At 41.4% G+C, this 26,184-nt stretch overlaps 1 long non-coding RNA gene across 1 annotated transcript; it reads right to left on the bottom strand.

Annotated features, from left to right (window-relative positions):
- Positions 1–16,424: 16,424 nt before the first annotated feature.
- Positions 16,425–25,791, bottom strand: LOC140712324 (uncharacterized). The gene is made up of 2 exons (XR_012093856.1): positions 25,619–25,791; positions 16,425–16,892 (listed from the first exon to the last, which is right to left on the bottom strand). It is a non-coding gene; the product is annotated as an uncharacterized lncRNA (long non-coding RNA).
- Between the last annotated feature and the right edge of the window lie 393 nt (positions 25,792–26,184).

Genomic DNA, 26,184 nt, shown 5'->3' with positions numbered 1-26,184 from the left:
TGATATTTAAAGCCGTGAGACTGGATGGAGTAACATCTTGTCTAATTTTGGTAAATGTAGATTTAGAAACAGAAATTAGATCCAAAAACTGACATTTAGTAGAGGTTGGGATGGTAGGGGATGCCAGCAAAGAAGTCTGGCAGCCAGTAAGGTAGGAGGAAAACCAGGTGGGTATGTTATCCTGGAAGTCAAATGAAGAAAGTGTTCAGAGAGGAGGGAGTGACCCACTAGAGTCGAATGCCATTGAGAAGTCAAGTAGGATGAGATCTGAGAATTGACCATTGGATTTAGCAATGTGGAGGTGAATGGTTTTATTATTGTATGCATTTGTGTGTGTAGTGGAGGAAGAAAAAAAATTAAGCCACAATGACTTTCTAGGAAGGCTGCCTTTCATTGAAGGGAAGTTTCTTTGGGTCAGCTGTGTCTCTGTTAATATATGCAAGTATGTGCCTGGAGCATTAGGCAGTAGGATTGAGGGTAAGCTAGACCCTTTCTATAACGGAGTGAAAAGAATATGGATTGGGGGTGCACTGGGGTTACCTGGAAGGAAAGGGATGAGAAGGAAGATAAGAGGAGAGCATGTGAGAGAAGTTATTGAGATGACCTGAAGCTGGAGTTGTAAGAAGGACCCCTGAAAAATGTCTGATGGCCAGAGCCACAGAACCTTAAAGAATAGGAAGGATAATGTTTAAGTTAGATGACTTGCTAGGATGCAACCATCTCTCCTTTGGCTAAATGTTTGATCAAGTGTATCACATACATTAATGGTATTTGAGAGAGAGAGAGAGAGAGAGAGAGAGAGAGCAAGCATGTGTGTCCATACATATGCATGTGTGTGGTAGAAACTGAAGAGGTTGAACTTCGTGCTTGAGTTGACAGGAGGTGGGCCAGATGGAGGATGTATGAGATGGAAGGATGATCCACAAACTGAATAGATGCAGCAGGGCATGGAAATCAGAGCTACAGATGATCATGGGAGGGTTAGTTTCCCTAAAAATTTATAGAGAAGGCTTTGGACTTCCCCTGGTGTGGCATGCGAGGCTTAAGATGACAATACCCGGAGACATCTGGGTTAGAACTTAGAAGGTACCATGCATTCAATAGTGTTTCAGCAAATGCTACTTTCATTTCTCCATCCCAGATCCTTTTTAACCAAAAGTAAGCAGGCTCTTACTTTTGGTTAGAGCCTGCTTACTTTTATTAATTAACCACTATGATTAACTATTCAAAATGTACTAGTTGCAGTAGGCAGTATAAAATTGAAGGTAAAATAAGGACTTTGTTTGTTTGCAGTTGAGATGAGGAGCTAATGTAAGGTGGGATGAACTCAAGGGCTTAGTGTCAGATTTGTCAGTCTGAACAAGGGTTCAGACTATTAGAGCCATGGATTTGCTCGGTTACTTGGTGCTCTGCAAGTTTTTGGCCTTCCAAAGGCACTAGACAATATTTAACCACTGTTTCACAGGGCAATAAATTGGTCAATTTAGGGAATACTATAACAAACAGTGCCCAGATTTCAGTGACTTAATCTGACAAAGGTACACTTCTTGTCTATGTTCCATCCAATGTGGATCAACTGGGGTTGGAGCAGGTGGGGTGTTTTGCTCCACGCTGTCATCCAGGGACCTGGATCTTTTTGTTTTTAGTGGCCCCTTTGGCCACTTAGGCCTCAGAGTCCTCTGCTGGGTATTCTGCATCTGATTGGCCAAAAAATGAAAAAAGAGTGTGTGGGGAAGGACTGTGTGACCCCAGTTGCCTCCATCCAGTAGGGGCACACTAGTTGGACTCATATACCTGTGGTGAAGATTGGCCATGTGGCATCACTTTGATGCAAGGGAGATGAAAAATGTGGCTTAGCTGAGTATCCATGAAGGGGAACTGGGTCTAGTGAACATCTAAATTTTCAACAATCCCTGCCATGGAGGAAAATAACATAATTACATAGGAAATTTTTTAAACAGAATGTTAAAATCTGGATGAAGATTTTAAAAAATACTTTTTATTTCATAGAAAACAAATTAAGAATACAAATTAAGTGGTAAGGGTGTTAAATATACTTGACAGCTAGTACTTGATATTAGAGGATCCTGGCAAACCTCTTTTATTGACATTTTAGTATTTATTTATTTATAGACATAATTACATGCATGTTTAGGTGGTAAAAGCAGCTTCTTGCAACTGGGCTTCTAGACCAAGCTGGGTTCTCAAGTACTTTTATCAATAGACTAACATTGGTGAAGCTGTATTTTCTTAAGCTGAATTTGGGGGCTTTGAGAACATTTTTGATGTAAACTTTCTGAAGGAAACTGGGACTGACAGTTGGAAAAATATGGAGTGAGGGTAAGGGCATGTGTTTTATTCTGCTTTTTAGGAGATAGAGCAGGTATTTATTTCAATTTAAAGGATAAATTTCAAGAGCAATCCCAGTGTATGAGTTACTGTGGATATAAAAATGAACTTCTTATTTCTCATTCTGCCAAGAGAATACAAACATACCTTGCACATATTGTGGTTTGGTTCTAGATCACAATAAAGTGAGTGTTACAACAAAGTGAGTCACATGAATTTTTTGTTTCTTTTTAGATTATTTTCTTATTTTATTTTATTTAGAAACAAGGTCTCATTCTGTTGCCCAGTTTGGAGTATAGCGGCACAATCATAGCTCGCTGCAGCTTCAAACTCCTGGGCTCAAGAGATCCTCCTCCCTCAGGCTCCCAAGTAGCTGGGACTACAGGTGAATGCCACCACACCTGGCTAATTAAAAAAATGTTGGGGGCATCAAGATAGGGTCTTGCTGTGTTGCCCAGGCTGGTCTCAAACTACTGACCTCAAGTGATCGTCCTGCCTTGGCCTCCCAAAGTGCTGGGATTAAGTCGTGAGCCATCACACCCAGCTGAATTTTTGGATTTCTCGGTGCATATAAAATTATGTTTACACGTACTATAGTCTATTAAGTTTACAATAGCATTATACTTAACAATGTACATACCTTAATTGAAAAGTACTTTATTGCTTAAAAATGCTAACAATCATGTGAGCCTTCACTGAGTAATCTTTTTGTTGATTGGAGGATCTCACCTTGATGTTGATGGCTGCTGACTGTGGGTGGTGGTTGTTGAAGGGTGGGGTGGCTGTGGCAATCTCTGTTTTTTTTTTGAGACAGAGTCTTGCTCTGTCACCCAGGCTGGACTACAGTGGTGCAATCTCGGCTCACTGTAACCTCCGCCTCCCAGATTCAAGCGATTCTCCTGCCTTATCCTCCCGAGTAGCTGGGATGACAGGTGCATGCCATTGCGCCTGGCTGATTTTTGTAATTTTAGTAGAGATGGGGTTTCACCATGTTGGCCAGGCTGGTCTCGAACTCCTGACCTCAAGTGATCTGCCCGCCTTGGCCTCTCAAAATGCTGGGATTACAGGCGTGAGCCACTGTGCCCAGCCTTGTTTCTTAAAATACAATAACAATGAAGTTTGTCACAGCGATTGACTCTTCGATGATTGAAATATTTCTCTCTAGTATGTGATGCTGTTTGATGCCATTTTACCCACAGTACAGCTTCTTTCAATATTGGAGTAAATCCTCTCAAACTCTGCCACTGCTTTATCAAGTCAGTTTAAATCCTTTGTTGTCCTCTCAACAATGCCCACGGCATCTTCACCGGGAGTAGGTTCCATCTCAAGAAGACACTTTCTTTGCTCATTCATAAGAAGCAACTCCTCATCCCTTCAAGTTTTCTCATGAGATTGCAGAAATCTGAACACATCTTCAGGTTCTACTTGTAATTCTAATTCTTTTGCTTTCTCCACCACATCTGAAATGACTTCCTCTACTGAAATCTTGAATCCCTCAAAGTTATCCATGAGGGTTGTAATCAACTTCTTCCAAGCTTTTGTTAATGAGAATATTTTGACCTCCTCCCATGAATTATGAATGTTCTTAACGGCATGTAGAATGGTGAATCCTTTCTAGAGGCTTTTAATGTATTTTGCTGAGATCCATCAGAGGAATGACTCTATAGCTGCTATAGCCTTACAGAACGTATTTTTTAAATAGTAAGATTTGAAAAGCAAAATTACTCCTTGATCCATTGGTTGCAGAATGGACATGTGTAGCAAGCATGGAAACAACATTAACCTCCTTGAACGTCATTAATCTCTGTCTACAACATTAATCTCCATGAGAGCTCTTGGGTGACTATGTGCTTTGTCCATGAATATTTAAAGGGAATCTTTTTTTTCTGAGAAGTAGGTCTCAAGAGTGAGCTTAAAATATTCAGCAAACCATACTGTAATCAGATGTGTTGTCATCCAGGTTTTGTTCTTTCATTTATAGAGCACAGACAAAGTAGATTTAGCATCATTCTTAGGAGCCCTAAGATTTTTGGAATGGTCCAATGAGCATTGGCTTCAACTTAAAGTCACCAGCATTAGTCCCTAACGAGAGTCAGCCTGTCCTTAGAAGCTTTGAAGCCAGACATTGAATTCTCCTCTCTAGCCATGAAAAGTCCTAGTTGGCACCTTCTTCCAATAGAGGGCTATTTTGCCTATGTTGAAAATCTATTATTTAGAATAGTTACCTTCATCAATGATCTTAGCAAGATCTTCCGGATAACTTGCTGCAGCTTCTTCATCAGCACTTGCTGCTTCACCTTGTACTTTTATATTATGGAGATGGCTTCTTTTTGTAAACCTCATGAACCAACTTTGGCTAGCTTACATTTTTCTTCTGCAGTTTCCTTACCTCTGTCAGCCTTCATAGAATTGAAGAGACTTAGGCCTTACTCTAGATTAGGCTTTGACTTAAGGGAATGTTGTGGCTGCTTTAATCTTTTATCCAGACCACTCAAACTTTCTCCATATCAGCAATAAAGCTGTTTCACTTTCTTATCATTTGTGTATGCTCTGGAGTAGCACTTTTAATTTCCTTCAAGAATTTTTCCTTTGCATTCACAACCTGGCTGTAACTGTTTGGCACAAGAAGGCTAGCTTTCAGCCTGTCTCAGCTTCTACATGCCTTCCTCACTAACTTTAATCCTTTTGCAGCTTTTGATTTAAAGTGAGAGACCTCTAAAGTGACTCTTCCTTTCACTTGAACACTTAGAGGTCATTGTAGTTATTAATTGGCTTAATTTCAATACTATCCTGTCTCAAGGAATAGGGAGGCCCAAGGAGAGGGAGAGAGACAAAGGAACAGCTGGTCAGTGAAGCAGTGAGAATACACATACCAAAGACTGATTAAGTTCATCATCTTATATGGGCAGGGTTTGTGGCACCCCTGGACAATTACAATAGTAGCATCCAAGACCACTGATCACAGGGCATTATAACAGATATAATAATAATGAAACAGTTTGAAATATTGTAAGAATTACTCAAATGTGACATAGACACACAAACTGAGCACATGCTGTTGGGAAAAATGGCACCAACAGACTTGCTCAAGGCCGGGTTGCCACAAACTTTCAATTTGTGAAAAAAATGTAGTATCTGTGAAGCACAGTAAAGTGAGGCACAATAAAATGAGGTATGCCTGTAATTATTTTGAATAACACACAAAAAGAGGCCTTTGATTTGGCTAAAATAGTGCAGTTAACTAAACTTTATCATCATCAAGCAAAATGTAATATAGTCATCTTTCTACTTTTTGTGGCTGAAGCAGAGTATTTGAGGAGAAGCAGAGCAAGCATTGTAATAATGTAGGCGAACTAGAGAAGAATTCTATGGACAATTTATAAACCATATGTGCCATTTTCAAAAGAATACTGACATTTTGGGGCAAAACCTTATAGGTTCTGTTGTGTGTTAGTCATATGCCATTGCTTGAAATTATATCACCGATACAGCCTTGAAATATGAGATTTCTTTTAATTAACATCCTCATGAACCTTATCACCAGGTTCAATGTGATTTTTGTTCTTGATATACTCACTCTTTTGCCTGAGGCTGCCTACAGGAGGCCATGTCCCAATTCTCCCATAAAAATGACTTCCACATTCCACATCCCAATTACTCTGAAGGACCTGCCCAAGATACCTATAAAACCCTACTACAGTCTACACCACCTTCTAACTAATATTCTACATGTGTTTTTGATCAATGAATCAGATTTTCAAAAGTCAGAATGGTTTTCCATGTGGAATTTGAGTAAATATATAAACCTTTGTTATTTATATACGTGTTTCAAAAAATAACATATGAGACCAAAGATGTAGAAAGAGCACTGGACTTAGAGTCAAACGAGCTCACTCATCAGGCCAGCCACTTACTCTCAGAGTGACATTGGGAACATTAGCTAATCTTTTTGAGTCTCAATTTCCTGATTTATAGTTACCTCCCGGGTTATTGTGAGACTGACATAAGCTAGTGTATGCCAAGGGCTCACACAGTGAGATGCTTATGCTAGGTGTTCAGGAGATAAACTTGCCTTGCCTTTATTAGGAATTTTTAGGTATCAGGAAGAAACATATTCAGCTCAACTGTTACTGGGGATACTTTTGGTTACAAGTGACAGAAGCTTAAACCAAATGGATTTAAATGTTATAAGAAATTTCTTAGCTCATTTAGTTGATAATTCCGGAGGTGCACCATTAGGCATGGCTTGGTCCAGAGGTTCTGCATATCACGAGGGCTGTATGCCCATTTTCCTGGGATACTCTTGGTTTTGCCCAGCTTCATGTTTTGGCTTAATCTCAGGTTGGCTTCTTTCGTGTCACAAGGCTGCCAGCTGCTCCAGGACTAGTTTCCTCATTTATATCCAAGGAGAAAAATAGTTTCTGCTGTCCCAAACACCAAACGGTAGTTATGAACTTCCCTCTGGTTGGACTAGTTTAAGTCATGGGTTCATCCCTGAACCTATCAGTGTGACTAGGGAAATCTGATTCCTTGTTTGGCTTAGACCAATCAGGGCTAATCTCTGGAGCTGGGCAAGTGGAGTTAAAATTGCTGAAATCACAAATCTGGGGAGTTTCTTGTCTTATTAGGAATGGGGGAAGGAATGGGGGGCAAGACATTCCACTGACAAATCCACTCCTCTGGCTTCTTCCCATGTCACACACTCCTTTCTCTCCTTATGTACATCTCCAAAAGTTCATGCCTACTGGAATCACAAGCAGCTCTCTTATCGAGCTCCAGATTCTGGATTTGTGGCTGATGTGTTTTCTTCTAGGTCAGCTTCTGGATGGAGATTTTCACAGTCTGATATAGCTAAATAATAATATCCACTCCTGTGGGAAAACTTACAATTTTCCTCTCATTATCTAATCTCCCAATCCTCCTTTTAGTAATAGAACTCCTGATTTTCAACCAAGCACATGGCCACCCAGCTAGACACCACATTTCCTAGACTTCTTGACATTAGATGTGGCCATGAATCCAAATTCACAACAAAAGAATGTGAACAGAAGTCAAACATGCCACTTCCCCATTATAACCTTAAAATATATCATTTGTCCTCTCTTGTCTGTTCCCCTTCCTGGGAATGAGAATACCATGTGGTTGTGAGCCAGGTGGGCCAAAGAGCCTAACAACCCAGGCCAGTGGTCTCGAACAGGGGTCCTGGACCAGCAGTCCAGGGAGCTCACTGGAAAGGCATATTTTCAGGTCCTACTCCAAAACTGGTGAGTCGGGAACTATGGCAGTGGGGCCCAGAAACTTCTGCTTTAATAAGCTCTCCAGGACATACACATGTAAGTTTGAGAACCACTGTTGGGGGGATTTTTGGTCCTACACCATCCAACATTTGGCAGTATATTTGATTGTCGCAATGTGGAGGGACAGGAAGGTACTGCTACTGCCATCTAGCAGGTATGGAACAGGCTCACTCTAACCATCCTACTATGCACTAGATAGAGCTTTATCAGGCCTCAAAAGTCAGTAGTGCTGAGCTTGAGAAATCCTGCTCTAAAGAAAGTGGAATGATGAAATCGAAGCACTGTGAGTTCCTGGCTAACCCTGGACAGAACTGTTTAGGGACTCTCTCTGATCTCTAGTCTGCACTGCCCAACATGGTAGCCACCAGCCACATGTGGTATTTGAGCTCCCGAAATGTGGCTTGTCTGAATTGACATGGGCTATGATTTAATTCCTCCCAAAAAAGAATGCAAAATATATCAATAGTATTTTATGTCAATTACATGCTGAAATGAAAATATTTTGGATATATTAAGTTAAAAGAAATACATTATCAAAAATTAATTTCACTGCTTATTTTTTCCAGTGTGGCTACTAGAGGATTTTAAGTTACAAATGGGACTTGCATTATATTCCTATTAGACAGTTCTGCTCTAGCACTTGAGAAATAAACTTCTTTCTGTCTTCTTTGAGCCACTGTAGTTTTAGGTCTCTTTGTTGCAACAGCTAAGCCTGTTCTCCTTTCTACGATAACCCAGTAAATAGAAAATGGTGGAGGATAACCTCAAAGAAAACTTTTATTGGAAGAAATAGACAATGAGAAAACAGTACACAGTGGTCTCTGGTTCACTGTATGTATTTTTCCCTGCTTCCTAGGAACGGTGAAGTGTTCTTGCCTTGGTAATGCAGCGAGTTCCTTGGTTAGCCAATCTGGCAAATCCTAGATGTGCTCTCTGGAAACGTCTCCCTTGTCCATTGTCCTCTTAGCTCATCTGAGATAGATATTGGCACGTATGCCCTTTTTGGGATCTGTACTTCTTTGGAGCCCATTACTTTTTTGTGCAAATTTGAGGGGCCTGGAAATTACCTCGGGGATTGAGTAATCACAGGCTGTTTTCAGCCAGGCTTGGGTTTCTTGGACTGAACCAAAATCCTTAAAAACCTGAAGGCTTCCTGTCTATTTGCCTTCCACCAATTCCATGAGCTGATAATCAAAGCCAGAGTCTTTGTCTAGTCATCTCTGAGTCTGCGAATTCCGGTCTCTCAGCAACAGGCTTCGGTGCTCTGCCTTGCCAAGATGACCAGGGCTGAGTACTTGGCCAAAATTCTGCCATCCATCAACTGTCTTGCAGCGCAAAAAGCAGCCAGCCCATGGGTGCCGCCCCACAGAGATACCTGCCACTTCATGGTGAACGAGCAAATTGCCGGCATCCTGCCTGTGAGCTTCCATAGAAGGCATGGGAAAAGTCAGTTGGTCAGAAGTGGCTGAAGCTGGGGCAGCAGGGCCAAGAGGTGGTGGGCTCATCGTGATGGCTGAGCACTTGAATAAGCCACAGTCCCCTGTTGTGGAGCAGCAACAAGGCCAACAGGCATGAGAGCTGTTTACACTCTGAATAAGGCTCCAGTTTCTGAATATCTTTCTGGGCTCCATAAAACCTAGTTGTGTGGCCAGGTTGGTGGGTTTCAGAAGTGAGAGCAGGGTGACCTCTCTATATAGGAAGTCCCGTATAAGAACCCTTTTTCCTGGCCTAGCCAATACCTCTCCAAGTGAGCATCCCAGTCATGCACCCCTGCTGTCTGTATACAGCATACCTGCTTCCTAGGGGGTACTTGTCAGGCACTCTAAGTCCCCTGCTTTTAGAAATGGACAGAATAAAATCCCCCTCTTAGATTTGTAAGTAGATTTTTCTGGCAGAATAACGAGCCCCTCTTGCCATTAATCTTAATAAGCTTTGGGGCTAACAAAATCCATTTTCCCAAGGTCGGAATTATTCTTAAGTGGACTTTGGGAAACATTTTAACCTTTTTGTCACTCAGGCTAAAGAATTAAAACACATTTCTGGAATTTTTTTCTGGGGTTACTAGGAAGCCAGAGCGAGGCGTGGCTGCCTTTGTGTATTTTTCTTTAGAAAAACCTTGAAGTCAGGGGACCCAGGCCCTTCTCAGCTCCGGTTTGTGTTTGTATTTCCACGTATAGTGCACATTCCTGGTGGAAATTTCTAGGAAAAAGAAGAAAAAGTGGCATAATGATAGACTAAAGCAAGGAAAATGTTTTTATGAAGCAAAGAAGTCAAAAATGAAAAAATGGGAACAACTCTGACCCTGGTATACCACCCTACTCATAACCCAGGCAGCGGGGTTACCAGCTTTGTGTTACGTTCTCAGACTAAATTCATCTAATGTAAAACAGTGCATGGGAACTGAACTCCCCGTTTTCTCTCAGGTATGGTGACATAGTAGGAGATGTCACTTTGAATACTCCCAAATGAGAAAGAAAGATGACAGATTTGGCTGCTGCATGGTTCAAAGATGCAGGAAATGGATACAATACGTGGTGTCGTTTAGATTCAAAACAAGGGCACTTGAGTGTTCAGTGTTACTTGCAATAAATATATTAGATTTAAGCCTCAGTTTGAACCTAACCATAACTGGATTCTTAACTATCTAGTTTAAATGACTGGTAACATGAAGCATTTCATAATTTCTGGTCCATTAGTTGTGATCAGGTCCTAATTAACATTCCAGGACCTGGTTTTAGCCAACCTATGTGGAAAATTTGAAGTGGGAACACATATTTGGGGCCCTGCCTCTAGTATGGTGTGTATCATGTTGTGGTTTGTGCTACATTTTTTTTTGCAGGGGTGCAGAATTGGACCAGTGGAGATTATCTATAGAGTTATGGTCGCTTAATGTTGGGGATATGTTCTAAGAAATATATCGTTACGTAATTCTGTTGTGTGAACATCATAGAGGGTACTACCCAAACCTACACAGTATAGCCCACTGCATACCTAGGCTATATGGTATAGTCTGGCTCCAAGGCTACAAACCTGTACAGCATGTTACTGTACTGAATATTGTAAGCAATTGTCATGCAGTGGTAAGTATTTGTGTATCTAAACATACCTAAACATAGAAAAGGTACAGTAAAATTATGGTATAAAATGTATAAAACGGTACACCTGTACAGGGCACTTACCATGAACGAAGCTTGCAGGACTGGAAGTTGCTCTGGGTGAGTCAGTGAGTGAGTGGTGAGTGACTGTGAAGGCCTAGGACTTTACTGTACACTACTATGGACTTTATAAACACTGTATACTTAGGCTACACTCAATTTAGGAAAACATATTTTCTTTCTTCAATAACAAATTAACCTTAGCTTACTGTAACTTTTCAACTTTATAAACTTTTTACTCTTTTAACTTTTTAACCCTTTTGTAATAACTGCTTAAAACACAAACACCGCTGGGCACATGGCTCACACCTGTAATCCTAGCAATTTGGGAGGCTGAGGCGGGTAGATCACCTGAGGTCAGGAGTTTGAGACCAGTCTGGCTATTATGGTGAAACCCTGTCTCTACTAAAAATACAAAAATTAGCTAGGCATGGTGGCTCACACCTGTAGTCCCAGCTACTCGGGAGGCTGAGGCATGAGAATCACTTGAACCCGGAGGCTGAGGTTGCAGTGAGCTGAGATATTACCACTGCACTCCAGCCTGGGCAACAGAGTGAGACCCTGTCTCAAACAAACAAACAACTAAACAAGCAAACAAACACAAACACATCACATTATACAGCTGTACAAAATATTTCCTTTCTTTATATCCATATTTTATAAGCTTTTTTCTATTTTTAAAATTTTTAACATTTTTCTTACTTTTAAAACTTTTTTGTTAAAAACCAAGACATAAATACACACCTTAGCCAAAAAAGGGTCAGGATCATCAGTATCATTGTCTTCCACCTCCACATCTTGTCCCACTGAAAAGTCTTCAGGGAGAGTAACACGCCTGGAGCTGTCATCTCCTGTGACAACAGTGCCTTCCTGTGGAATCCCTTCTGAAGGACCTGCCTCAGGCTCTCCTTGAGAAGGTATCACTCTTTTCAGGAATATGTCCATGGTGGTTTATTTTTCTCACCATAAATTTGTGTGAGTAATGCATTGTGCTACAGTATTACAATAGCTACATTACTAGGCAATAAGAATTTTTAAGCTCAATTTTAATCTAAAGGACCATTGTCATATATGGGGTCAATTGTTGACCAAAATGCCATTATGTGGCACATACTGTATTTTCTTTCTTTAGTATTAACTGAGCAGTATTTGCTTCCTGGTCTAAAGATACTCTCTGTGTGTAACGTAAGGAAAATCCCTTCTTTATGGCGGTAAGATTCTCATCTATTGATCAGTTAAGGCTAAAAGCTAAACTCAACTTCTCCACTTCACTTCTTTATCTGAGTGAGAACTGAAACTCTCCGCTGCCCATATTATGCAGCCTTGTCTGGAAAATCCACACCATGTACCCCTTGCTCCTCTAATAGGAATCCAACCTGCTTCCTTGTATCCCACTGTCCCTCTCAGGGAAAGCTTATAGGTTTTTCTTAGACTCAAACTCATCAAGTGATGTGCCTAAATAACTTGAAGGAGAAACATAAAAAAAAAAAAGCCAGGCATGGTGGCAGGCACCTGTAGTCCCAGGAAAAAAAAAAAAAATTCCAATACTCCATCCAGAAGGATCTGACAGACAGGGTCATCCCAGCTAGTGTTTCATGGAGCAACAGTGATTAGAGTGAGAAATGCTCAGTCTGGGAAGAGATGAGAATGGCCAGAGGCTGATACTGCCTCAGGACTTATAGCCCTGCCAGGCTGTAGGAAGTGATCTTAGCGTATAAACAAGAGCAAACATATACCAGAGACAGCTAGTTGCTTATCCCAATATGTCCAATAGTGCTTTTTTTTGTGGTATAAAATGGAATAGAGTTGCCAGGATATAGCTCATCCCTGGATGTTGTTTGACAATCTACAAATACTTTTAGTCTCAGCAGGGTAGCTGTCCATGTTCTTATGTATGTATTTGCATGTTTGTGTGGCTCTTCCGTTTGTCACTGGAAAAATTCCTTATGGATTAATGTGTCTCTGGTTCTGTACCCATGCTACTTTGGAAAAAAATAGAGATGAAGAGCCTTGCTTAGCTGGCGGAGACTTCTTCCTTCAAGGAATGGGGACAAATGTTCTTGATGCCTGGGTAGCTACTTACTGGCTCCAATAGGAAGAAGAGATGGAGGATATAGGCATAGGGCTGGAGGCAGGCATTTACATGGTTAAACAAGACTTTCTGAATGGAATTCGTATAATAAACAGATTTCCAACTTCCATGCCACCAAAAGTCTAGATGGGTGATATTTGGAAAGTAGGAGGTTTCTCCCCCATTTTTGTCAGTATCAGCTTTAGTCAGATATATATATCTTACTTTTATCAAAGTAGGTAACTGATATAGCTGCATTTAGACAAGTGCATCTAGAGAGACAAGAACTTCCACCTATTTCTACCTACCATAATATTAATAATGATCATATATAATTATTGCTATCTTCCAGATAAAGTTTATTAGGACATTATAATATGTTTTGCACACACATCCCAGAAATATAGTTCCTCTATATTTGGCCCTCAGTATCCATGCAATTTAAATTATCTGTAGACTGCTAACTTCTCATGTGACACACAGTGGATGAATGGGGAGAAGAGACCACAGAGCTTCAGGTAGAAGAAAAAAAAGCATTTCTTTCCTTCCTTTCTTTACTGTCTGATGACTTATACGACTGTATAAACAAGAGCAAACATATACCAGAGACAGCTAGCTGCTTATCCCAATATCTATTCTCCGTTCCTCCTTCATAGAAGAGCCTGAAAGTTAGCTAGTTCTGTAGTTTGAAGGTTTTTCCCTCAAACCTCATGTTGAAATTTGATCCCCAGTGTCAGAGGTGGGGCCTAATGGGAGGTGTTTGTCATGGGGGTGGACCCCTCATGAATAGATTAGTGCCCTCCCTGGAGATTGAGGGTGACGATTTCTCACTCTACTAGTTCCTGGTAGAACTGGTTGCTAAAAGAAGTCTGGTACCTTCCCCCACCCTCTACTTTCACTCTCTCCATTTGATATCTTCACAGGCCAGCCCCCTTTCACCTTCTGCCATGAGTGGAAGAAGCCTGTGGCCCTCACCAGATACAGATGCCCGAACCTGAACTTTCCCGACATCATTACTATGTGCCAAATAAACCTCTCTTCTTTGTAAATTACCCCGTCTCAGGAGGTATTCCTTTATAGCAACACAAAAATGGGCTAAGGAAGCTAGACATGTTGCCTTTAAGATAAAAGGCTATATTTTCAAGCCTCAGGTGTTGCTAGGTATGGCCCTCCATTAGTTTCTAGCCAGCAAGATATAAGCAAAGTACTGTGTGGGACTTCTAGGAAGTATCCTTAAAAGTGAGATAATGTGCTTTTATTTTCATTTCTTTTTCCATCCTACTACCTAGAGCTCACATGATATGGATAAAGTGCCAGCAAACATTTTGGACCATGAGGACAGTGGAGAGGGCAACTGGAAGAAGCCTGGGTCCTTGATGTAGGTTGGTTCTGGTTGACACATTTCCCATTTTCTCTTATAGGAGAGAAAAATAATCTTGTTTAAGCCACTGTGTCTGTATTACATGTAGCCAAATCAAATGTCAGCTGTTATACTGTGAACAAGGAAAGAGTGGGTGGATTGAGTTCTGGTTCTTGGCACCCAGTGTCTGACTGCAGTAATGACATTTCCCTGGAGCAAATTTTTTTTCCCTGGGCAACATACCAGCTTTAGATGAGGCAGTCACTCACTCTTCAGACAAGGGTCAAAGCAGCAAACAGCAAGGTTTGTTGGGTTGATGTCTTAGTCTGTTTTGTGTTGCTATAAAGGAATATCTGAGGGTGAGTAATTTAATATAAAGAAAAGAAGTTCGTTTGGCTTATAGTTCTGCCAAAGCTACAAACTTCTTGTGGGGAATATTTACACCATGGGAATTGACAAATGCTAAAAATCAGTTGTTGTCATTGTTGTTTTTATCAGAGATCCTGCTTATCCACAGACCACTGGCTAACACTGGACTATTGTCCTAAAATTTTTTTCTTTTTCTTTTTTTCTTTTTTTTAAAAAATTATACTTTAAGTTCTAGGGTACGTGTGCACAATGTGCAGATTTGTTACATATGTATACATTTGCCAATTTTTTTTTCTTTCTCATTGAACTATCAGAGAACATTCTAGGGTATAATAATTACATACAGAATTTGAGGTTAATGGGTTACAAAATGCTTTTCCTGATATTATATCATTTAATTATTGCAACAACCTGTGAAATAGGCAACACAGTTTTTGTCATCCCCCTTGTATAAGAGAGGAGCTAAGATTTAGATTTATACCAAGTGAATGAGGAGCAAAATTGAGATTAAAAGCCAGTGCTGTTGTTTCTTATTCCTGCTAATTTCACTGGAATTAACTCATTTTCCAGTTAATTTGGAAGAAGAAAAGGAGAAGGAGGAGGAGGAGGAGGAGGAGGAGGAAGAGGAAGAGGAGGAGGAGGAGGAAAAATCTATTCCAAAGGAAAAGACAAATCAAATGTTTTCATATTCAGTTTTTTTTCTAAAATATGCCTATTTGAAAAATAGCATATAAAGAGTCAATGTAAGAGTTTAGAAAATGGTACAGTATTTTTCTTTGAATGCTAGTACCAGATGTAGTTATCTGTTAAGCTGTGGTAGGAGCAAGTGCGCTATCGAGGAAAGAGTATGAGTTTTGGAATCAAATGCCAGCTGCCAGACCTGGCATTCTCAGGTTACTGCTGTGTGAACTTAGGTGAATCACCTAACCTTTGCATGCATCAGTTGTTTTCACCTGCTACAGGGGTCTAATAATGAACTCTTAGGGATACTGTGAGGATTAAATGAGATAACTATGTAAAGCAATCAGGACAATGCCTGGCACACAGTGAATGTTTATGAAAAGTCATGGCTCTCTTTACTTTTAGATTTTGAGTACTACCTATCATAAAGTAAATCATGGGCTGTGATTCATGCCTACGTTTTTCTCAGAATGAGCCAAAGTGTCTCTAATCTAAAACCATATATATTATAAGTGTTCTGAAGGGTCTTGTGGGTGTCCAAATCCAGAACTCATATTACAAGTTTGGGGGAGACTGAGAGTTTGGAGAATTTTGTGAGAAAGGACAGCAGTTTTTAATTTTGCTGTCTGTCTCTAGTACATTCCATGCTGGCTTTTGAGACCAAAACCAAATCTGGCAGCAGCAGGCAATCATAGAATTTTCATGTAATTCAATAATTTATCACAAAGAATATTCATTTATAAACAATGACTTGTTTTGGAATGATAGCAGCTGTCAGTTTGGAGGCCTTGTTTCTCCCCGCTGGGACAGGAGTCTGGCTTCCCCCTTTGTTAAATCATGCAGGGTCGCTGAGTTTGGAATCTGAGGCTGAGTGCACTTTACAATGTGTTTATGTTTTGGTATGTGCATTATTTCATTTTTACTTTGCGGTCATGAAACCCATGTTGCCAGATGCCAAAGGAGTCTCTGAATAGCCCCCTATATGTGGAGAGGAAATAGTCAAACTGAGAGCAATGGTTGCACCTGAAAACCTTGAACCAGAAGATGTAGAAACGTAATCCTCTTCCATGAGAGACACGCAAATGCCCTGGTGCTTCTCTGTGTCATCACTTAGATTTGCTTCAGCAAAAAAGAATCCTGGATCCTTTGCTCTTTGGAAAATTTATTGCCAGTATGATTTGTACATCAGAAAGTTGTGATTATTTCTCTCCAGTGTCTTGGGAAATTCAGTGTTTTGAGTTCCAGAGAAGATCAAACTGCCTGCTGGGAATAAAGTATTCAGCATCCTATGAAACCATTTGATACCTTGCACCACTTTCACAACTTTCATGTCACTAGCAGCCAAAGGTCCCTGGTTTTTCTTACAGCTCCCCAAACTTTCATGAGTGCCTGGAAAGCTGTTAGTAAATCAAGAGAGGAACTTGCCCAAGTCCTGGAGGTCTTCCATGTCCAGCATCCATTTCCATTGCCTGATGTGGCATTTACACTCACACGTTGGTCTTTGGAAGTTCAATCAAGTACACTCTCAATGGCCACTTACTAACAGTAGTCAACTGAGGACCTATGACATGATCTACTTGGGGGTTGATTGGAGGTTGTATTGTGTCCCCCTGCCAAAAAACCAACAACATTTGTTGAAGTTCTGACTTTCAGGACCTATAAATATAACCTTATTTGAAAATAGGATCTGGATCTTTGAAGATGTAATCAAGCTAAGATGAGGTTATTAAGGCGGGCTGTAATCAATGTGACTTGTGTCCTCACAGGAAGAGAGAAATTTGGACAAAGACACACAAAGAGAATGTTATGTGATGACAGGGGCTGAGATTAGAGTGATGTAGCTGCAAGAAATGCCAAGGGTTGATGGCCACCGTGAGAAGCTAGAAAGAGGATGCATGTTTCAGAGAGAGCATGGCCCTCCAGACACCTTAATTTCAGACTTCCATTCTCCAGAACTGTAAGGCAATATTTTTCTGTTGTTTTAAGCCACCCCACTTCCAGTACCAAAATCTGTGTTAGTTTTCTAGGGCTGTAGTAACAAAGTGCCACAAACTTGGTGACTTAAGTTCTTCCTGGGTGGCTTTCATATGTCATGAGAATCAGAAAAGCCCAATGAAATTCTGCAAATCATGTCCTCCCATCCTTTTAATACAACTCCTCTGTCTGCTGTTCTTCCCCTAGCATCTTATAAGGCTCTTCACAACTCTGTCTGCTGGCACTCTGAGTGTGACATCACCATTCCAGGCAGAGGTGCTCAGGCTCCTGGCTTCCTTGCACTGTGTCTGATTTCATCACTCATTGGCCCTTTGCCACGGAGTAGCAATCACTTAATGGGATGAATAACTTCCCAGTAGGATGACTTCTCTATGATATTCCTTCCAAGGTTCATGTTGCCTCAACACAGACATCATCTTAAGACTTTTCTTAGGAAGCACAAACAGTCTCTTAAACACCAGGATGGACTAGAGGGGAAGATACTATCAGTAGCCCCCTTGAGGTCCTTTAAAGAACAGAGGTGGTACTGTGCTTTAATTTACATTTTACAAATGAAGAGATAAGTCAAGAAAGAAAGAGCCACTTAACTAGATTATCTCTCTTAGTAGTAATTCTTCAATCCATTGCTATTTTTCCAAAAATAGACTTTGTCTTAGGAGAAGGGATTTTCACTTGCAGTAGAGAGACCATGTGTGGCTTCTAGTAAGCAGACCCCCTTAATAGAGGTCTTTGCTTTTGTTAAGGGACTAGATCTTATACACTGAGAAATATGTTGAAAATGAGTTGTAAATTTGTAATGATATTAAGTCAGATCCTCTCACCCATTTCTTTCCTCTAAGTTGAAGAGCTTTGAGTCACCTTCATTTAGTCTGCCTGTGACCTATGAATGGTCTGGCACAGTGAGGCATGTGGTAAATTTCCACTCCTGTTTCTCCTTTAAATATACACTTCTAGCTGTTTTCCCCACTCTTGAAGTTATATTCAACTTAATTATAAATTGTTAGATTAAGGTAAACAATATGGGGCATTTTAGAATGAGGAAAAGGAGAGGAGAGTTGGCGGTGGCGGGGAGAGAGAGAGAGAATGAATAAAGAGCATCTGGAAACCTGGAAGAAAGTGGTACATTTGAAACCTGATAAGCTGCTGCTGGTATTACCAGACTTCATGGTTTATAACAGCCACGCAACATTTATGGCTAAAGACATGTGCACTTCTTACACAGGCACAGCACACCCACACTCCAGGGCAAACCGGGGACATGGCACTTGGGACTTGCGCCTGTGGTTGGCTAAGCCCTGTGCCTGCACTAAGCTCTGTGTGTGGGGACATGATTGTGTTGACATCACCAGTGGACCCATTTTAAGCAGCTGCCCAATCCATATCTGTAGGATATCTGGGAAGCATGACAGATTGAAATGAAAGCACAAGAAAGGACCGAGGAACTCCTGAAGCCCTCAGATGGATCACATTGTAGGGGGAAGCAGATGGACCAGGTGCTTTCTCAGTAATTATAACAGCTACTCAAGCCACCAATTATGGATGTTTCCTAAGCATTTCGCATTGTGCTAGGAATTTGACATGTATTATCTCATTTAATTCTTACAACAACCCTATGAGATGTGTTTTATTAATTCCTTTTGATAGATGAAGGAGCTTAGTCTTAGAGCTTAGCACACTGTCTGATGCATAGTTGGCCCTTAATAAATACATGTTGACAACATGATGAGGAGTAACAGTAATGCGCTTAGGTTTACATAGTTAGCAATTGATGGAGCCACATTTACATCCACTCTGTGTGGTATTTTCAATTATGCAAACCAATGTATTCTGAATGGAATTTTAGATTGAAATAATAGAACTGGAGCTTGATTTGCTCAAGCAAAAGTCAGAAATCCAAGAGCAGTAGCACTGAAATACTTTTTTTGGCAGAGTAAAGGATGGAGGGCTGGTGTTGACTATGGTAATAGATCAGGGCAGTCAGGGCAGGGCTGTGAACAAGGCAGGAAGGCTTTTTAGGTCATAGTTTGCAAGGACAGACTTGGGCTTGTATTGGGGTTCTTGGATGTAGGTGAGGTAAGGGTGGAGAGCTTCTGGAATCTTACAGGATATGAGCATAAGGAATGAATTAGTTGAGTAAGGACAACTCTGGACCAGCCAATGCCAAGGGATCAGTGATAACAATCTTGATTTCTTTCTCTTTTGCTTGGAAGAAGCTGCTATGTCTACATGCTAATGTATGGTTCTGCAGCCCCAGGTCCTGTTTTAGAATCACAAGGGCATTTAGGGCAACAGGAGTTTGATTCCAAAGAGGTTATATCACACTGGGCAATCTGAAGATGACCACTTCAGAGACCGGAAACAATCTGTGTCATCATCAGCAAACATGGCCCTCCAAGAAGCAACTGTGGCTTGAGTCAATGGAAAAAATATCGTGAGCAGGAAAATGTGAGCCATGTGCCTGTGCCCTGCCCAGTTGCCTTCCCCATCTGAGGAATGGTCTGCCCTTTGAAATACTAGGAGTGAGGCGTTTGCACGCAGGGGCTTGAATGGTTTGTGACATGGGAATGTAGAGTTGGCCAATTCTCCAGGAAGGGAGCTAAGTTTAGAGAAGCTTTCAGGCCTGGTTGTTACTTCATTGTGTAACTGCTGCCTCGTGGGAAGGGAATGAGCCCATAGGAGCAGAATGCCTTTCAGATGTGGTCCCCCTGGGTCAAACAAAGCTCTCTGGAGCCTCCACAACCCAAAAAGGCAATGGAATGGAGCTTCAAAATTAGTTATTTCTTATTCATAGGTTATACCAATGTATCATCTAAATTGATAAAGGGAACATACCCAATCTATTGGACAATGTTGATGGCCTATCCAGCATCCATTCTCTCCTTTCTTCACAGTGACATCTCAGTTTTGTTTATAGGATTTAGGGGAAGTTACCCCATCTCTAACTTCAGTGGTAAGACTCAATTAATTGAAAGCAGCTAAAGAATCTAATCCACTTGTTAGTGAATGCTTCAGGAATGGGCATATGACCCAATTCTGGTCTAAGAATGGGTTACTGGAGACTTCAGGCAAGTTCTTCCTTGTCCTTAGGAGAGTAGAACAGAAGTCAGCTTCTTCTTTCAAAGGATGTGAATAAGGACGGGTGATCCCCTACCTCTTGCTGTTGGCTGCCATCTTATGGCCAGAAGGGAAGTCAGATCCAGATAAAACAAATTAATGAAAGAGAGCAGAGACTTACAGAGAAATGGAGGCCTGAATTTACCATGAGAATAACCTGTCTACCTCTGAACTTCCAGCTATTTAGCCAATATAATTCCTTGATATTTTAGCTAGTTTGAGTTGGATTTCTGCTACCAGCAGTTGAAACCTTTTGAACTGATAAACTCTAGAACTGGTAATAACATGAGAGAGAGAAGAAAGTGGTAGTAGTTAAGGTGAAGTATTGGTATGACAGGGAAGACTGGGAAAGTGAAAGAAAAGGCAAAATTTACCCAAAATAGCTGGTTGGGACATTTGGGACTAATACTCAACCTTACCCTGTATTTTTGTTTATTAATGGTTGTAGGTAAAAGGAGGAATGGCAGGTGTCAAGGTTTCTTTTGCCCAGTGGATTATGGCAAAAAATTGTCAAAATCTAAAAGCACAGCCTCTGTCTCAATGTCAGGTGGGTAGTAAAGAACAGAGGTGATGAGTGCATGTTGGAAGAAGAAACAGATGAAATCGCCCTGCCCATTGGCCTGGAAAAATTGTGTGGTCTCCTTCCTCATCTGAATGCATTGTATACCCTCAGTCTGCAAGGCAGATTTACATAGCTATCCAGAGACTGGAAAGTTTTAAAATGCCACTGCAGGGAGCTATTATTTATAACCTTGGCAGTAAGTGTTTTTGATTCTAAGTAGGAGTTTGAGGAGCACTGAGGTTCTCAGCGATCCATAACAATTGTCACATTTGATCTTTTGGTCCACACTATGACCATAGCATGTATTTAGGAGATACTGGCTGGTGGCTAGTATGGGGATAGGATTTAGGGAACCCACAGGTCATGCCTATAGTAAGTAGTCTCAGTACACAGATTGAACATGAAGTCATGACGTTGGCCTCATTAGCAATCCATCTAGTGCCATTTGCAGCGTGGCTGATGCTTTTCCTAATCTTATCTCAGATACAGCTGTGCCAATGGTTCATAGAACCAGTAACTCACTTTCTACACTAAACAACCAACCAATTAATCAACTGTACACATGAACACACACACACACACACACACACACACACACACAGAAGCAGGAAGGGAGAGAGAAAGGAGAATTTATTAATGCCAGCACTGTTTCCTAATTCTGCCTTACTACAAGATCACACTGCACAGGAATGCCACTTTGGCCAGTAAAACCCTTAAAGATCCTTTTCTGAGTGTGAGCTTGCTTTATATAATAACAAGGGCTAAAAATCAAATCCCTCTACATTAAAAAGTGAGAAAGAGCCTCACAATTCCAACTATGACATGTACTGAGACCTTGAATGTAGAGGTTCCCAACTATTTCTGCTGTAACATGAGTGATAGATGATGCTCACATGCAGGACACATTCCCATTGCATCCCTATGCACTATCTTACAGGTCCTCAAAGTAACATGAACCTTGTCACTTCTAACTCAATAAAGCATATCAGAGAATGTGGTGGTTTAAAGTGGCATTATTATAGGGCTTACCTTGAAGCTACCACTAAGTTTTATTTAGAAGTGAATTATTCACAAACTTTAGTACTTTAACTGTTATTAACTACAGATCACTCGCAACATATCCCACAACACTCAAGTAGACTCAGACCTCTTGTACTTCCAGAATAAAGTTTATTCTCCTTAATTAACCCAGTATCTGTTTACTAAGTTAGGAGATAGAGTTAAGCTTGATTTTGAGAAATCTTTTTTTCCACACTCAACTTGTGAGCCCGAATATTTCATGTCACTCTACAAATATAACTTTGTGTCAGATTTTCTATATAGCTCACAACTCAATAAAAATAATGAATAGGTTAATCTGAGTCTATAAAAATAAGATTTATTAAAGAAAACTGGATTGGAAGAAACAATTGATTTCATTATGGTGAATATTGTCAGAAGTAGCAGAATGCTGAATAAGGTTTCAATGAACTTTTTAAAAAGCAAGAGTTTAGATGTAGATGGCCCTATCTAGCTCTTGTGGAACAGGTAGAAAAAACATTCATCATTTGACATGCCAACTCTTGTCTGGGCTGTGAGGGCAGCCTTAGGTGGCCCAGGTCTTTTTTTGTGACTTCTAGTTTGGGAGAAGCTCTGGGTGGATTGGCATGATGCCAGTATCCAACACAGCTGCAATAATAGCAACGGTTTCTCTCACTTGTCCATGCTGAGAGTGGACTTGACCTAGTGGTCTCCTGTATACCCTCTTCCCAACTGAGAATAAAGCTGCCTGAAGTGAAGAATCCTGGGAGAACTCCCAGAACTTTAGTTCTTCCTCCTGTTTTTGAGAGGCCTTGCTTCTCATTTTTCTGCTCCTGGTTGACAGATGGATAAAACCCAGCACAGTGGAAGTCATAGGAGGAATTCAATTCAGTCTCACACTAAGTCAGCCAGTTGATCTGACTACAGAGAAGTGAAGCCTACCCCTAGTCTGTGTTAATGTCACAAAATGTGTTTAATCACCACCAGTCAATGCACACACACATACATTCATAAACAAACACACTCACACTCATACACCATAGCAATAACAGCTCAATCAAGTCAGCACTGTGGACGAGTGGAGACATTTTGCCAAGCCCATAGTGGACTGAAGCACCAAGGGATTTGGAATTTGGACCCTCCCACTGCACCCCTTCAATGCTAGGGAGTGGAGCATGTAATTTCTTGGCTAAACAAGACTTCTTAATATTCAGGGAAGAAGGGTTCAACATGGTATTATACACCAGTGCAGAGCCTGTGAGACATGATAGCCCTGACAAGTGGAGATTTGGTCAGTTACATGTAAATGAATCAGAAACAGATGGATAATATTTTTGTTAAAATACACATGGGTTTCAAAATTAAGAGGGTGAAGAAGGGTTGTGGAGACAGCTTTGGCAAAAATGTCTTGTGTTCTTCCGGGCCCTAAGGAATTGTTCAGTGAACCTAGAGTACAGCCAAGGTCAATGTTCTATCATTAATGGATAGCATACAGCCCATGACCACACACAGGCCAGGAAATAGGAAGAATCCTAACACATGTTGGCATTTATCAGCAAGATTTTCAGTTTGTGATAAGAAATAAAAAGGCTCATATTATGTCATGGAATGGCATGACATGCATTCCGTAAGCCAGCAGTTGACTTGGTCTTGGAATGTGAAAAAGATGAAGGTATTTTCTATATCTCACCCCCTTCCTCTATCACAATATTTTTACACAGTATTAAGAAGCAATGCATCCAGATTCTAATTTGCTCTTCTTTTTATTTTTATTGTTGCTACATTTCTTTACTAATTGAAAACGGACAACAAAAATACCCCCTACCACAAATATCTAGAAGAAAATGGAGACATTTGGACAGACTGAAAAAGTTTTATGAGCTCTAATAAGGCTAATCAAGGCTCTGGAAAGAATTTTGTTTCATGGTGGACTCAACAAAACAATGAACTGGGTCCTTCAAACAATGAGCTGATTGGCCACAGTGGAAGGCCTGGGGGCCCGGGCCCTGATGAACTGCTGGTCAATTTGGGTGTTGCAACCACTTTTCATGGTGACGCAATCGCAGTGGAACTTAGGCACCATCTGTTGCTTGGCCTTCAGGCTGCTGTCAATCTCCCATCACTGCAAGTCCTAAATAAGCCTCCCCTGAAGTTCTCAAAGTGGAATTTATCCCTCAGTGAATTTGTTTTCTGAGCAGTTCACTCTACAGTGGAGGCATATTCCCCACCTCATTTCTTTATGGCAGTGTTACATAGTCCAGGCTGAGGACTGCGGTGGGGGAGTGAAGACTACACAGGGAGGGCTACTCTGTAGGGATAGCAAAGGAGAAAGTAGAGTTGATAGACAAAGGGGCAGTTCCCTCTGGGTTAGTGCCAACATCAAATTCCTCTGTGCTGGGAATAAGGGGAGTGCAATCCCTTTCCCTCACCTATCCTTCATCCCCTCAAGTGAGCTCCTAGGGAATAAGAAGGTTCTACCAGCCAGTAGGTTCTGAGGACTGGCTGAGCCTGGAGGCCTCCTTTCTAAAGACAAAGCTGCTCTGAAGTGGGTAGGCTTTACCTTTGCCTGGGCAGGTGCCACTGCTGTGGTGCCTCCACAGAGGCCTGGGAGGAGCTGAATTCCATCTTCAGTTCCCCTCACCTCCTTTCCTAACCTGCTTCCTCTTTTTTTCCCCAAGTTGCTTCCATGAGTTTTTCCTTCCCTTGACAAGCTACGGATTTCCCCGGCTTCTCAGGGACAAACATTATAAACTCCTCAGGCATGGGGACTCTATCTGATCTGGTTTTATAACCTTAGTTTCAGTACAGTGCCTAGCACATAGTAGGCCCACCACAAATGTTTGGAAACTTCTAAGACCTCAGATCTCCCAGCACCTGAAGCTTGGTGCATTGGCTGTGATGGGGGCATGAAAGCCCATTGACCTTCTCCTTCCCTTCATCCTCCTGCAGGTGTGTGATTTCATATGCTCTCACTCTTGTGTGTGGCAGACCCACACACGCCGGCATTTTCTAAGTCGGTTCCTCCTTACACTCTCAACCCCACAAGTGTGTGAACTTGAAGCATCAAAATTTAGCTGTGCCATGTCCCCTTCCTTCTATTCTGGAAAAGCAAAAAACTTAAAATTCCTTCTGCTAATGTGGCCTGAGTGTTAATGAATTATTTAGATAACATATTTCTGTTACAGATAATGCCCTAATTCAAGGAGTGACTCCAGTGGAGGGAACTCCAGGCAACACACTGGTATGTCCAGGCCAGCTTTCCGTGGCCTTCCTTTGGTAGGGAAGTGGTATGAAGCATCAGAAGGGCATGGTTTCAGACAGATCTGGGTTTGTTCCCAGGTTCTCCTACTTACTCCCTGTCAAATATAGGCAATTTACAGAACTTCCCAGAGCCCACTGGAAACCAATACTCATCCTTGGGGTTATTGCAAGGATGAAACAAAAATGATGTATATAAATCTAGCACAGTGCCAGGCACACAGTAAACCCAAATTCCTTTCTTTCAGTTATTCATTTGCCTCAACAGTAAATCATTACTAAAAGCCTACCCTTGCCAGGCACTCTGATTGCACTACAAAGATACGGCATCTCCCGTTGGCATTAGAGGTCTGGGATTCTCCACTTCTCAAACAGCCCCCAACTTACCTGAGTAATCTCTTGTAACCAGATGCTGTTTGGCTTCTGAAGTTGGGCGAGTTCTCTGTACAGATACACATATTTCTGTGATGAGTCCTCGTCTGCACACCAGGGATCTCGGAGACTCTACCGATGAGGAGAGGGTTTGGGGGCTCACCTCTCCCCCTGGGATTGCTGGCTAGGCATCTTCGCAGCTGTGGGTCCAGCTTCCCAGGGGAGGGAAGTAGAACACCCTGAGCTTCCTTTTCCCAAGAGAAAGAGCCCCACACTTGTCTCTCCCCTCAGCATCCTCAGGCACCAGCCCGGAATTGCCTTAGGAGCTTGGGAGCTGGAGAGGGCGGAGCAGAGGCCATGAAGCTGGTCTCAGAGCCTGTCCCCTGGAGTGCGGATCTCTGCTGACCGGCCCGCTGCCGCGCTAATAAATATCAAACCCTTCAACAGGAAAATAAATTATCCCCAACTGCTAGGCAAAACAGTCTTGATAAATTGTCGTTTTAGCCAACAGTGTTTAAAGTAAAATCAGTAAAGTGTGAGTAATGATGACTGAGTCAAAAGTCCTGTACTAAACACAATGG

This window comes from Chlorocebus sabaeus, chromosome 8 (genome assembly GCF_047675955.1).
Source record: "Chlorocebus sabaeus isolate Y175 chromosome 8, mChlSab1.0.hap1, whole genome shotgun sequence".
NCBI lineage: Eukaryota > Metazoa > Chordata > Mammalia > Primates > Cercopithecidae > Chlorocebus > Chlorocebus sabaeus.
Note: the sequence above shows the minus strand (reverse complement) of the source record. Positions and strands in the feature narration are given on the sequence as shown.